Genomic DNA, 14897 nt, shown 5'->3' on the forward strand with positions numbered 1-14897 from the left:
AATACCCTATTCTAAGTGCCTTATAAATATATCTCACTTAATCCTCACAAAAAGCCTATGAAATAAGTAGTCTAAATTTGATAGATTAGGAAATTAAGGCACTGAGAGATCAAGTTTCCCATGGCTATGAATGTTGGAATTGGGATTCAAACTGAGGCAGTGTAAATCCAGACTCGATGGTCTTAATCACTTTTCCTGGGGTTATTAGGAAGAAAAAAATGAGATAATGAATATAAAATCATTTTGTAAGTACTACAATATTATACACACATAAAGGACTATTTTCATTATTCTTTCCTTCATATTACCTTGATTCCATGTCTACTCAGAAGGGAGAACTCTAGTACAGTAGAATCAGAAGACCTATGTGCCCAAAGAATGAAATTTCCCACAATTTCCAAAGCTTAAGTCTGGGGCTGCCAGTAAAGAGATATCCCAGTGTCTGATCTTGGCTGCTTGGGATTAGAATCACAGGAGGCTGGAGCCAGAGCCCGAGACTATTTAGACTAGAACTACAGTCAAAAGTGAAAAGAAATAGTTGGTGCCAACTGCAAAGTTACCAGAGAGGAAATACCGTTCATATCCTGAGAAAAACTTGCAGATTCCCCATGTCCTAGGCATGGCAGGAACCTACGCCAGATTTGATGGTGTTTTTGGTCCTAGATGACTTTACTAAGTAAGCGGGGAGTCCATTTGGTAAAACTTAGGGTGCTGTCACAAAAATTGAGCCCTTAATTATTCAGAGGGTTCTTCAAAAATGCAGTCACCTTTCCCCACAGACTGAGGGGCATCAGAGCAAAGGAAATGAAGAACATTTGCTGGAAATGACAATCCAGAGAGGAAACTTCATGTGCTGTGCCACAGCTGGATGGCTGAAAGAAGTAAAAACAACCCTCTTCTAGCTGGGGCCTGTTCCTGTTAATTGCTGGCTGCCTGCTTCAGAAACAAACACTACACACTAATTACCCTATTTGAAAATAAAGATTAGACAGCACAATCCCAAACAACCACATAGTAGTAGTGGTTCAAAGATTTCACAAGGTTATTTTCCAACACGAGTACTGCAGTCATGGTGACACTGTCCCAGGGACTATCATTAAGTTGATGAGATCTTGCAGATGAAGGGTTAGACTCTCAACCAATTTTAGGTGATCATAAAACATGATGCCTTTAAGACAAAAGAAGAGAAGTTATAGGCAATATGGTATAGTGGGAAAGACACAGGATTTGGAATTGGAGGACCAAGGCTTGAGTCTTAGCTCTGTGTCTTATCAGTCATTAGACCCTGATCAAGTCACTTAGCCTTTTCATTTCTCAGTTTCTACATCTATAAATAGGGATTACACCTACCCCTGGAATTGTCGTGAGGATTAAATGAGATAAAGCTGTAAAAAGCACTTCGTAAACTCTGGATTATTGTATTAACATTAGCCATTTTGATAGATTTGAAGTGTTTCTTAATGCTTTACTAGAAAAGCAAATTCACGAGAAGAAAACTGATTAGCTTTAATAGCAGTACAAAATCTGACAAGTCTCAATTAAGAATCTTTCCTTGAAAATCCCCAGTAATAGATTTAAATGACACATAGGCACTGATGTTAGAAAGGGAAAGATTTTTCAAGGTTTTAGTAATCTGTCTCACGGAAAGAAACATCTGGGTCAATGCACAGAACCTGAAGCAAGGCTGAATGTGATATGAGGATAATGATATTGACTACTGAAGCTGAAGGAGAAGATCATGCAGAAGTACTGTCACTAAATATATCTGGTGATATTTGACGGGAAAACCCTCCACAGTGTTAAAGAATAAAAGAGCTTTCATAAGCATTTAATAAAAATACATTTACTGAGCAAATCTAACATGTCAGGCTCTCTGACCACTAATGAGCGTGGGCAAAAAAACAGGGAAATCCCACTGATGCTATGAATCCAACACCCAAGTTTTAGAACTGAGTTTGAGGACAGACGCTCAGCTCCTCCTTCTACCTTCAAAAGTCCCTGGCTAGTTTCAGAGGTCTGTCGGTCTGTCTGCCTGTCTGCCTTTGCTGAAGTAGATCCAGACTCTCTGAAAATCTATATTCCTAATGAGATTCATGCTTGCCTATGGCTGGAAATGCCTTTCATTTTAGAGGGGACGAAAAGGAAGTGAATTCATCAAAGAAGGAAATGACTCCTATAGGTCACATAACTCAGTATGGAACGAGGATTAGCACCCCTGAGATTGTTGACTCCTTTGGCCCATACATTTTCCATTATAACACATCGACTGGTCATTTTATTAAACTGTAACCCTGGTCACTCTCATAACTCTGGATGACTCAAGGCAAACTCAATTTGGGTACAAAGCCATCAAACCAAAATGGAAGATTTCCTGATTAAAGCTTCTTAGGGTTATATCTTGGGGTGCAGGGGTTACAGTCACATGTTTGTCTTCAAGCTCTATTTTCAAAAGGAACTCCTCTCAGTTTCCTCACTTGCAGGGTGACTAGGATGATTAATGAAATAATGCATGTATAATTGCTTATTGTAGTGCTCCATGCATAGGTTACTCAATAATGAATAGCCTTTTTAGACTTCCCTGGTGGCGCGGTGGTTAAGAATCCGCCTGCCAATGCAGGGGACACGGGTTCAAGCCCTGCTCCTGGAAGATCCCACATGCCGCGGAGCAACTAAGCCCATGCACCACAACTACTGAGCCTGCGCTCTAGAGCCCGCAAGCCACAACTACTGAGCCCATGTGCCATGACTACTGAAGCCCGCGGGCCTAGAGCCCAGGCTCCGCAACAAGAGAAGCCACTGCAATGAGAAACCCACGCACAACAAAAAGTAGCCCCCGCTCGCCACAACTAGAGAAAGCCCACGCGCAGCAACGAAGACCCAATGCAACCAAAAATAAATAAATAAAAATAAAATTAAATTTTTAAAAAATAGCCTTTTTTTAAACATCTTTATTGGAGTATAACTGCTTTACAGTGTTGTGTTAGCTTCTGCTGTATAACAAAGTGAATCAGCTATATGCATACGTATATCCTCATATCCTCTCCCTCTTGCGTCTCCCTCCCACCCTCCTTATCCCACAAGAATAGCACTTTTTTTAATGTGTCAATATTTTCTCACATTGATAAGCAGCTACTATTTTCTATTACTTTTTTTTAAAATTTATTTTTGGCTGCATTGCGTCTTCATTGCTGCGCGCAGGCTTTCTTTAGTTGTGGCGAGCGGGGGCTACTCTTTGTTGCAGTGTGCGGGCTTCTCATGCAGTGGCTTCTCTTGTTGCAGAGCACGGACTCTACGCGTGCAGGCTTCAGTAGTTATGGTGCGTGGTTTCAGTTGTTGTGGCTCGCGGGCTCTAGAGCATAGGCTCGGTAGTTGTGGCGCACCGGCTTAGTTGTTCCACAGCATGTGGGATCTTCTCAGACCAGGGCTCGAACCCGTATCCCCTGCATTGGCAGGCAGATTCTTAACCACTGCACCACCAGGGAAGTCCCAAGAATAGCGTTTTTAAAAGCAAAACAAATCCAAGTGTTAAGATACAGGACACGAAGAGGCTGATCTAAGACTACCCAAGATACTCCCATGCTTATTGATATCATTCTCTTTCTCATTAGATTTCTACCTACTCTTTCTGGTAGGACACAATCTTTAAAACACCACTGGTATTTATTCAGAAATATATTTGCAATTGGAACTGTGTCAGATTTTATTTTGTTTTGTTTGGGAGGGGAGGAATAACTAAATCTTCTAACAGAGGGGTAGGAAGATGCCCTGAAATGAAATCAAAAGGCCTTAGTGAACAACTCAATAGGCCAGAAAGGAGATTAAGTCAACCTCTTAAATTACTCTTTACACCTAAATGGCTCTTCCACTTCCATTTTAACCATCCTAAAAGTTAATAGCAAAGCTATCTTTGGTCAATAGGTCCAGGACTGTACTCCTTATACTAGAAAAGCAACAGAATGGTATCTCATCTCACCACCTGCCCATTAGCTGTGGCTTGTTACATGATGATCAACCTATTAGCATTCACATCACACTGAATTCACTGCAGCACTCTAAAAATCCTACTAATCCCAGGAACCCTAAAAGCATTTGGATGTAAAATTGCAGTCAATGAGGGACTTTTTATTTTTTGGTTACACCACTGGGTGATTGCCCTGAAGCAGTAAATGTAAGAAAGAAGATTAAAAATGATGAAAAAGCATCAGTAGTTTCAGAAGGGCAAATGATGGAGAGAATATCCTTAGCTAGAGAGAAAGGAACATCTTTTACAATTTTGAGCTATAAACTCTGAGTCCTTGATGTACATATCTCAAGAGTCTTCGTGACAGAAGACAGATATAGGAAAGTATGAAAAGAAAGCTTCTAAAATATAGCTTTGTTCTTGGCATGAAACAATGGCAGATTCTGAAGAAATTGAGTTAATAAAAAACTATATTACTTTTTATATAAAGAGAGCAAATTTCACACAGGAAACCTGCAACACTTTTACTGACTTTAATCTAACTCTGGTGAGATACTGGGGAGATAAGAATTGTATTAACTAGGTTTACAAAAAGATTAAACGTGACTTGAGGATATCATCTAATTTGACCAAGGTCACACATCAAGGGCAAGACTAAAACTCAGACATATTGCTAAAGCAAGACGGTCTGGCTGAATTAAGGGTGTCAAGAACATAGTTACCTTATGAGTTAGCCTAGACTCAATATTAGCCTCAATTCTTTACATTTTACCACCTAAGCATAGCTCTAAAGTAACAGAATCAGGCATATTGTTAAGAAACATAAAGCTTTGTACTTTGAAAGGCCATCAGACCATAGGGATCTGATGAAAAAAAATCTTATACTTATAAAAGCACTCTCAGTTTATACAGTGCTTTCCTATCCCTATCTCACAAGATTCAAAAACATCTATTGAAGTAGGCAGGGCAGATTCAGCTAACTTACACTCCATGCTAACTGCTCTCCTAATTTTTACCTGATTTGATCCTCTCAATCTTATGTTCACTCAGTATTCATTCATTCAGTTCACAAATATCTGCATGCCTCCTATGTTCCAGAAACTTAAGTGCTGCAGATAAAGTGCAGAAGAATAAGAACTTGGTCACTGCCTACAAAGAGCTTACAAATAATTTTAAGTGTGATGACTGCTACAAAAAAGGATAGGATGGGGCTTCCCTGGTGGCGCAGTGGTTGAGAATCCGCCTGCCGATACAGGGGACGTGGGTTCTTGCCCCGGTCCGGGAAGATCCCACATGCCGCGGAGCGGCTGGGCCCGTGAGCCATGGCCGCTGAGCCTGCGCGTCCGGAGCCTGTGCTCCGCAATGGGAGAGGCCACAACGGTGAGAGGCCCGCGTACCGCAAAAAAAAAAAAAAAAAGGATAGGATGATATAGGAACATGACAGAGAATCCTAACTTAGAATGGAGGTCAGGGAACTCTAAGTAAGTGACTCATATCTGAAGGATGAGTATGAGTTGGGGAGACACACATGGAGAGTGGGTGTGGGGTCTGATGTGGGTACAGGAAATAGCAGATACAAGAGTCCTCAGTTGAAAGAGAGTGTGGTAATCCCAAGAGAGAGAAGTACAGTACTTCAGAACACAGTCCGCAAGGACCGTGCTACGAACTAAGACTACAAAGATAAGCAGTGAGTCAGCACACATTTGAGAGCCTACTACGTATCAGGCATTGTTCTGAGTACTGAGAAGAGTGGGTAACAAGAAAGACATGTTTCCTTGTCTTTACGAGCTTAGATTTCAGGAGGCTTGGGGAGCAATAATAAACATATAAATAAATAAATGTAATTTGAAGTACTGTAAGTATTATGAAGAAAGTAAAACAGGGTTTTGTAGTAGAGAGTGACTGGGAGGCTGCTTTAGCTAGTGTGGCCAGCGAAGGCCTTTCAGAAGAGATCACAACTGAATTAAGGCCTCAGTGGAAAGTGAAACAACAAAGTCAAGGGGAAAAGCATTCCAAGCAGGAAAAAACAGCAAGCACAGACGTCCTGTGATGATGGTAGTTTAACGCAGCGGTCTCAAACCTTTTTGGCACCAGGGACCGGTTTCGTGGAAGACAATTTTTCCACGGACGGGGGTGGGGGAGAATGGTTTCAGGGTGATTCAAGCACATCAAATCTATTGTGCACTTTATTTCTATTATTATTATATTGTAATATATAATGAAATAATTATATAACTCACCATAATGCTGACAGGAGGCGGAGCTCAGGCAGTAACGTGAGCGATCCGGAGCGGCTGTAAATACAGATGAAGCTTCGCTCACAGGCCTGCTGCTCACCTCCTACTGTGCGGCCCGGTTCCTAACAGGCCACCTAACAGGCCACAGACCACTACTGGTCCGTGGCCTGGGGGTTGGGGACCCCCGGTTTAATGGACAGAAAGGTCAGTGTGACTGGATCACAGAGAATGAAGACAGAGTAGAAAGAAATGAAGTCTGAGAGATAGGCAGGAGCTAGATCATATAAGGCCTGTAGGTCATTGTAAAGCGTTCAGATTTTATGCTAAGGGTTTTATAAGTGAAGTGAAATTATTTGATTTATGCTTTAGAAATAGCACTCTGACTGCCAAGAAGAAGATGTACTGTAGTTAAGAGTACAAGAGTAGAAGCAGGGAGACTAGTTAGGACGATTTGTAGTAGTCCAGCAGAAAGACGCTTCTGATTTGGACTTTGAGGTCTTAGTAGTTAGTGACTAGTTAGATTTGGGGTATATTTTAGACTGATGGACTAGATGTGGGAATCAAGGATGGCTCTTGATTTTGGCCTCTGCTATTAGAAGGTAATGGTACACACACTTTACTGAGATGGAGAAGGATTCTGGAGAAAAAGATTTGCCATTCTCTTTCTGTTCTGTTTTGGTTAAGTGTGAGAGGCCTGTTAGACACCCTAATGGATGTTTCCAGGGGGTGGTCTCCTACTACGCAAGGAATGGAAATCAGGATAGAAATACAAATGAGTCATCAGTGTTTAGATAGTATTTGAAGTTATTGGAATGGATGAGATCATCCAGGGAGACAATACAGATAAGAGAAGGGATGAGGGCCTTCCTTATAGGCCAGGTTATGGACTGCGAAGTCTATCCTAAGAGAAACAGGACTGCATAATAAAGAGATGACATGACCACATGTCTGTGAGTTTAAACAAACAAACAAGACAAAAACCAAAACAATCTCTCTGACTGTAATGTGGGAAATAACCCAGAACCAGAACAAATGCAAGAGGATCAGCCAGGAGACTCCTGTGGTTCCAGGCAGAGGCTGATAACAGCATGGTCTATAGTGATGAGTGGAGATGAAGAGAAGTGGACTGGTTTGGAAGATGTCTAGTCATGATTTGGTGACTTCATGGCGTAAGGCAGAAGGACAGATAAGGATAATGGTGAGTTGCTTGAACAAATTGAAAAAGTAAAAGTGCCACTTCCCCAAAAAAGGAGCCTTAGAAAGTAAGTTTTGGAGGGGAAGATGTTGAGTCCATTTTTGGACATGCTCAATTCTAAGGTGCCCACGAGATATCCAAAGAGAGAGTCTAGGTAGACTGCTGGCTATTGTGGTAGATTTACTACCTGCAGATGAAGGAACTAAAGTTCAGAAAAGTCCAGGATGTACGGCCGAGTATACCTTTCCCAGATGCCAACATTCAAGGACCTGAGCAGCTGAACAGAGATCTGAGTGCCCTGACGCAGATGCAGTCAGGCGTCTGAAAGCCAGAAACGCATTCAAATCATGAAGACATGATGTGACAAGACAGGTTGCGATGGAAGACTTGTTTTCAGGGCAACTGCTAAGCCTGGGTTAGAGGACGGTTATGGACAGAACGATCACTTTTGTGGGTGTTTTTTTTTTTTTTCTTTTTTCAAAGGGGTGCGGCGAGCGGAGCTGGGGGCCTAAGAAGACTGGATCTCTGCCAGAGGCAGCATTCGTGCTGGGTGTGGTGTGGCGGCAAGAACAGCCCCCGGGCAGGGATCTTCGCCTCGGCGCTGCTCACTCGCCCGTGGACGGGGATGCGGACACAGCTCGCGGCGCCCGCCCGGCTTCCCTCCCTGCCCGCCCGGCTCCCCCTCGCACCTCCACCGCCCGCGACCTGTGCGCCAGGCCTGCCGCCCCGACCACGAGGCCCTGCGCTGGGCACAGCCCAGGCGTCGTGTGCACTGGGCTTCCAAAAGGGCCCGGAGCTGCGAAGGCCGCCTCAGGGGGCGGCTGTGGAGTGGGGCTGGGGTCTGAAATCTCCCTCAGAGTAAGGCGCCAACCCCACCAGAGCACCAGGCCGGTGCCAACCGTTACCTCAGACCCGAGGACCTCCCAGGCTCGGCCAGGCTCTTTCTCATAAGGGTTCTTCGTGCCTCATCAAAGTGGCCTTGGCCGGGGTACCCACTAATAACTGCTCTCTGAAAAAGGCAGGCGCCGACCTCTCACGAAGCCTGGCTGGCTGACTCGACGACTCGCCCGGCCGCTTACCCGCGCCTCAGTTAGAGCCGCGCTCCGGCCAGGCCCTTGGCGCGCGCAGCTGCGCTCCAGGGTCACCTGGTGGGCGCACGCTCCGAGGCCTGGCCGCGGTCTGCGCGTGCGCGGTGCTGCGACAGCGTCCAGGGGTCGCGCGAGGCCAAGACCCGGGGCGGCCCCCGGGCCCCACGCGCCCCACCCGCTGGAGCACAGAAGTTCAGCGCCTTTCTGTGGTTCCCGGGCTTGTCCGCCCATTGGTCTTTACGCGCCTACTGCGCGCCTGGCGGGGGAAGGTCCGGTGCTGTAGACCGCGGAGCCCCTACTGTGTGTGGAGCGTCGTGGTAGCACTTTTCGTACACGCTCTCCTTTAGTCCTCACCCCGGTGCTGTACAGCAGTATTAATATCTCAGTTCTAAAGAGGCTCCAAAACGGGAGCGACTTGTGGACATTCAAGAACTACAACACTGGGCTTCCCTGGTGGCGCAGTGGTTAAGAATCTGCCTGCTAATGCAGGGGACACGGGTTCCAGCCCTGGTCCGGGAAGATCCCACATGCTGCAGAGCAACTAAGCTCACAAGCCACAACTACTGAGCCTGCGCTCTAGAGCCCTCCGAGCCACAACTACTGAAGTCCGCGCGCCTAGAGCCTGTGCTCCGCAACAAGAGAAGCCACCGCAATGAGAAGCCCACACACCGCAACAAAGAGCACCCCCGCTTGCCACAGCTAGAGAAAGCCCGCGCGCAGCAACTAAGACCCAATGCAGCCAAAAATAAATAAATAAATAAATATATAAAAGAACTGGAACACTCAGATGGGTATGGGTCTATGTGATTCCAAAGCCCAGCACATTCCCATCCACTTCCTGCTGATCAAATTCTGACGGTGTTGTGAATTATTAAGCCATTTCGTTGCAGGAAGGTGGACCCCTTCCAGGGCCTGAGAGTGGGCTCTTGTCTAACACTCAGAAATGAATTTTCCGAGGAGACACACGTGCTGACAAAGCAAGAGACTTCATTAGGAAGGGATGCCTCGGTGGAGAACAGGAGGGTAAGAGAACCCAAGAGGACTGCTCTGTGCCACGTGGCTCGCAGTCTGGGGTGTTATGGTGATGGGATTAGTTTTGCCACCACTAATCTGTTCTCCATAATTTTGTCATTTTGAGAATGTTACATAGTGGAATCTTACAGTAGGTGGCCTTTTGAAATTGTCTTTTTCCACTCAGCATAATGCCCTTGAGATCCATCCAAGTTGGTATGTGTCTCTGTAATTCACTCCTTTTTATTGCTGAGTAGCATTCAATGGTATAGATAATTTCCCCCTGGCTTTTCAAATTTCCTACTGAGCATGAAATATTTTAAGTCTTAGGGAAAAGGAAACATACTTGTGAGAGGAGCAGTGCAGAGAGAAGCAGTTCATGCATTCAAGGAAATTTTGTGTTGAATTAAATAATAGAATTTTAGTCTTGGCGTGCCCTCAGCATTCACCTGGGTAAGTTCTTCATGTTGTAGGAGTCCTCCTTGCAGTATCCTGGCAGGTTTTTGTGAAGCCTCTGTGTGGATGCTCCCAGCAACAGGGAAATCACTACCAGATGAAGCAGCTCATTAAATTGACACAAAATATGCCTTCCTTCCTGGAGCCTGCGTATGACTGAGAAATCTTCCGTCATAGGTTATTTTTACCCTGCCTGGAGTCCTTCCCTCTCCCCACTAACTAGATAAACACAAGCCCAAGATTGTGAGCAAAGCCTGCAAGAACCTGAGCAAGATGGGGATATCCTGGATCCAGGATTGGCCTCTCTAGGGAGATTTCAGCATTCACTGGCTTAGGAAAACAAGGGGCTGCAGACTTTTTAAAATGGAATGAAATTCTGCATGAACACACACACGGATACCCATGGTCCCCTAGGAATATTCTCCTTTCTGCATGATAGGCGTGCCCTTCAGAAGGAACTGAACTGCTAATCTCAGAGGAAATGTCTTAGATTCTCTCCTGCCTCGAGTCCCCTGTATCAGACCAGAGATCTCTTCCTTTTCCTCCAGCCATCCTTGAATGCAGATTCTGACCTGTCCATGGTTCTGATTGTTAATGGCTTCACTTGGGGCCAAGGCATGGGTTCTTTCATTCATTCCTTTGCGGTAGCTTATATTTATTACTCACTTGCTATATGTCAGGGACTGTGATGTGCTCCTTACATCCACCCTCTTTCTATTGAAGTATATAAGACATAACAGGAAAGAGCACATATCATAAACATATAGCTCAGTGAATTTTCGTACAGTGAATATATTCATGTAACCACCACAAAGCTCAAGAAACAGAACATTATCAGCACCCCAGAGGCCCCTCCTGTCCCCTTCGAGGTTCTATCCTCCAACTGTAACCATAAACCTGACTTTTAACAGCATAGATTAGCTATTTTCTACTTTTAAACTTTTTATTTATTTTTTTATTTTTGGCTGAGTTGGGTCTTCGTTGCTGCGCGCGGGCTTTCTCTAGTTGCGGCGAGCGGGGACTACTCTTCGTTGCGGTGCGTGGGCTTCTCATTGCAGTGGCTTCCCTCATTGTGGAGCACGGGCTCTAGGCGCGCGGTCTTCAGTAGTTGTGGCACGTGGGCTCAGTAGTTGTGGCTTGCGGGCTCTAGAGCGCAGGCTCAGTAGTTGTGGCTCACGGGCTTAGTTGCTCCACAGCATGTGGGATCTTCCTGGACAAGGGCTCGAACTCACGTCCCCTGCATTGGCAGGCGGATTCTTAACCACTGCGCCACCAGGGAAGTCCCTATTCGTTATACTCGTGATGGGGCATTTGGGTTGTTTCCAGTTTTCTACCCTTATCCATATTCCTGATATAAAAATTCTGTTCATGTCTTTTGGTGAACATATGCTTTTCTATTATATATATAATATATATTATATTTACATGTATATATGGATATGTATACACATACACACATATACATAGGGTAGATTGTGGGTGGGTACATTTTTCAGTTCCCATTTTTCAGATAAGAAATCTGAGGCTTGAAGAAGTTGAGCCAGGAAGTAGTGGAGCTGGGACATGAACCCAATCCTATCTGACCCTGGAGCTCAAGCTCTCTCATCATCATGCTTTACTGCCTCCCAATGAATGAGCTGTTTAAAAGTACTCATGGAGGGCTTGACTAGTTGCTGCCATTGAGGGAGATGGAAAGATAAAAAGCCACAGTCACAAAAGAAGGAAAATGATAGATGCTGGTGAAAGGCACATGGGTGTGATTAGGAGGCTGAGGGGGTCATTTTTATCTTGGAGGGTCATAGTAGGCTTCCTGGAGGAAGAAGCATTTGATGAGAAAGGATGGGGGCAGATTCTGGGCGTGCAGGAGGGAAGGAGTGCCAGGCTGAGAGAGCTCTGGGGCACAAGAAGAGGAGGCCCACATAGAGACACAGCTGCAAGGGCCTTCACAGATCATTTTATCTGGTCCCCAGTGTCCACCCACCCATCTGTACACTGCTGGCTTCCAAATTTATATACCCAGTCTTGACCATTCCCCTAATTGCCAAACTCTTTTTCTATTCAGTTAGATGGCAAATAGGTATCTCAAACTTGACATGGCCAAAACAGGCCTCCTGATCTCCCCTCCCCGCCACACACACCCACTCCAAGCTGCTCCTCTCCCAATCTTTCTTGGTCTTTGGCACTACCAACCACCGGTTGCTCAGGCCCCAAGTTGCAGCCTCATCCTTCCTTCCTCCCTTTCCCCACGTCCAATCCATGAGCACATCCCATCAGCTCTATCTATAAAGCACACCCTGAATCAGGCCTCATCTTACCACCTCCCTGCTACCCCCTGGTCATGGCCACCACCATTACTCACCTGGATGAGTATAACAGCTTCCTCACGGCTCTTCCTACTTCTTCTGAAGTTCCATAGGGGAGAAGCCTTCTTTGCCTCTTCCAGCTTCTGGTGGTTCCAGACGTTCTTTGGTTTGAGGCTGCCTAACTCCAATCTCTGCTTCTGTCTTCACATGACCTTCTTCTTCGTGTCTTCTCTTCCCATTACTAGCGACCTCCTCTTATTGGTCATTGGACTCAGGGCCCACCTGGACAATCCAGGATGATTTAATCTTGAGATTCTTAACCTAATTACATCGGCAAGACCCTTTTTCCAAATAAGGGCACATTCACAGGCTATGGGTGGACTTATCTTTTAGGGAGCTACCATTCAACCCACTATAGAGGTGAATACCAGAAAAAAAAAACAAAACAGCTCAAAGAGTTTAAATTGAATTTAAACTTTAGTCCTCCAGTGAGTGATTACTTTTCAAAGCACAGAAGACTCTTGGCCCACACCTACCTGCTATTTCAGCACTGACAGTTCATGCACCACTTCAAAGGTCATTCTGAGGAGTGAGTGTCTGCTTGGTACTTGCTGCAAGGCTGCCTCGAGGCTGTGGGTCTCTAGCCTTGCTGCAGCCTCAAACCTACCAGATCCTCTCTGCCCACTGTAGGGGCATTGCCACTGCTGCAAAAGGTTCAAAATTGTTTCCTTCTAAAGAGATGGTCTCCCCAGAGAAAGCCAGCTGCTAGCGTTGATAATAAAAGGAGAAAGAAGGGATCCAGGAAAGTGCTGGTTGTCACCCAGTGTGATGGGCAGCCTCTAAGATAGATGTCCCCCAACGATCCTGCCTTCTGGGTTTTATGCCCTTGTGTAATCTTTTCTTCTTCAGCATGGGCTGTATCTAGTGAGTTGTCTCTACTCAATAGAATATAGTAAAAGTGACAGGATGTCATGTCTGATATTAGGTTACAAAAAGACTGTGGCTTCTGTATCGCTCACCTTTTTTCACTCTCTAGCTTACTTGCTCTGAGGGAAGCAGCTGCCATGTTGAGCGGCCCTGTGGAGAGGCCCAAGTGGCAAGGAAATAATATCTCCAACCAACAGCCTATAAGAACCTGAGGGGGACTTCCCTGGTGGTCCAGCAGTTAAGACTCTGCGCTCCCAGTGCAGGGGGCCCAGGTTTGATCCCTAGTTAGGGAACTAGATCTCGTGTGCTGCAATTAAGACCCTGCACAGCCAAATAAATAAATAAATATTAAAAAGAAAAGAAAAAGAACCTGAGGTCGTCAGTCCAACAGCCTTCCAGAAACTCAATCCTGCCAACAACCTTGTGAATAAGCTTGGGGGTGGACCTTCTGAGGCCCGCAGACAGCCACACAAGTGAGCTTGGAGGTGGATCCTCCCACTTGAGCATTCAGATGATTGCAGCCCTGGACAACACTTAGACTGGAGCCCATGAGACACCCTGAGCCAGGGGTACCTGCTAAGCTATGCCCAGATTCCCACTCCACAGGGACTGAGATGATACATGTTTGTTGATTAAGCCACTGAGTTTTGGAATAATTTGTTACGCAGCAATAGATACACCCAGATACAGATTTCTAGGATATATTCAACCATGTGGAAGGCTTCTGCTACAGTGGTAGCTGTGTTTACAGTTTGGTTATTCACAGATATTAGCTCATCTCCCTCAAGAATCTACAACACCTCCTTTGATTCTGTCTATATTTTTAAACAAACATAATATCACACTATAGTGACAGTTGCACATTCTATTTTTTCTGCTTGATATGTCATAAGCATTTTCTCACCTCTCTAAATATTCTTCAAAGCATTCTTTGTTCTTAGCATCTGTTCAGGGTATGAGCGTACCAACGTTAATTAAGTGACTCCCCTCTCTTGTTTTGAGCTTAAAGTAGGGTTTTACCTTCTTGGGTCACATCTATGGGCATGTTTCGGCCCCTCCATTCCGGGCCTACAGGGAAGGTTCCGGGAAGGTAGAAGGCAGGATCACCTGTGGTTAAGTGCTCCTAAAAGTTACATTGACCCTATACCATTTCCTAGCTATGTGACCTTAACACCTCTGGGCTTCACTTTCCCCTTCCAAACAGAGGGGTAATAAGTATATCTACCTTGCAGAGTTATTAGAGCCATTATTGAGTTAACCCGAGTTAAACACAGAGTGCCTGACAAATTTTAGGGTATATAGACACAAGCCAGGCCACAGTATCCTCATCTCCCTGTGAGTCCTGGAGCACCGTACATCATATCGACTCTTGTCCCAGACCTCCAACCAACAGCATCTTGGCTTCCCTCCCACCAGTCTGTTCTCCCTGAACCTACTGGTGACCCCAGCTCTGCAGCCATCCACAATCCTGTGGCCATGACACCTCCTCTTACTGCATGAGTCCAAGCACTTCCATCCCATCTCGAGGCCTCAGTTTCCTCATCTGCAGTATGGGAGGGGGGTTGGATTAGGAGGTCTACGAGGGATCACCTGCCTCTGAGATTCTAGACTATTCCCTCTTCTTGAAAAGGCCCTTTGGTTTCGATAGTACAAAGTACAGCCAGAGCTTTAAACAACTAACCAAAGCAAAAAGAATTGGACAACACTTTATTAACCATA

The 14897-nt window shown here is 45.3% G+C and overlaps 1 protein-coding gene across 1 annotated transcript in view; it reads right to left on the reverse strand.

Moving 5' to 3' along the window:
• The window catches only part of MAJIN (membrane anchored junction protein), a gene marked incomplete at its 3' end in the record, with an annotated part of 27935 nt that extends 17926 nt beyond the window's left edge, over positions 1–10009 (reverse strand). Inside the window, exon 1 of the mRNA XM_082660127.1 lies at positions 9942–10009. The remainder of the gene's footprint in view (positions 1–9941) is intronic.
• Positions 10010–14897: the final 4888 nt, after the last annotated feature.

This window comes from Grampus griseus (assembly GCF_964374135.1).
Source record: "Grampus griseus genome assembly, chromosome: 8".
Lineage (NCBI taxonomy): Eukaryota > Metazoa > Chordata > Mammalia > Artiodactyla > Delphinidae > Grampus > Grampus griseus.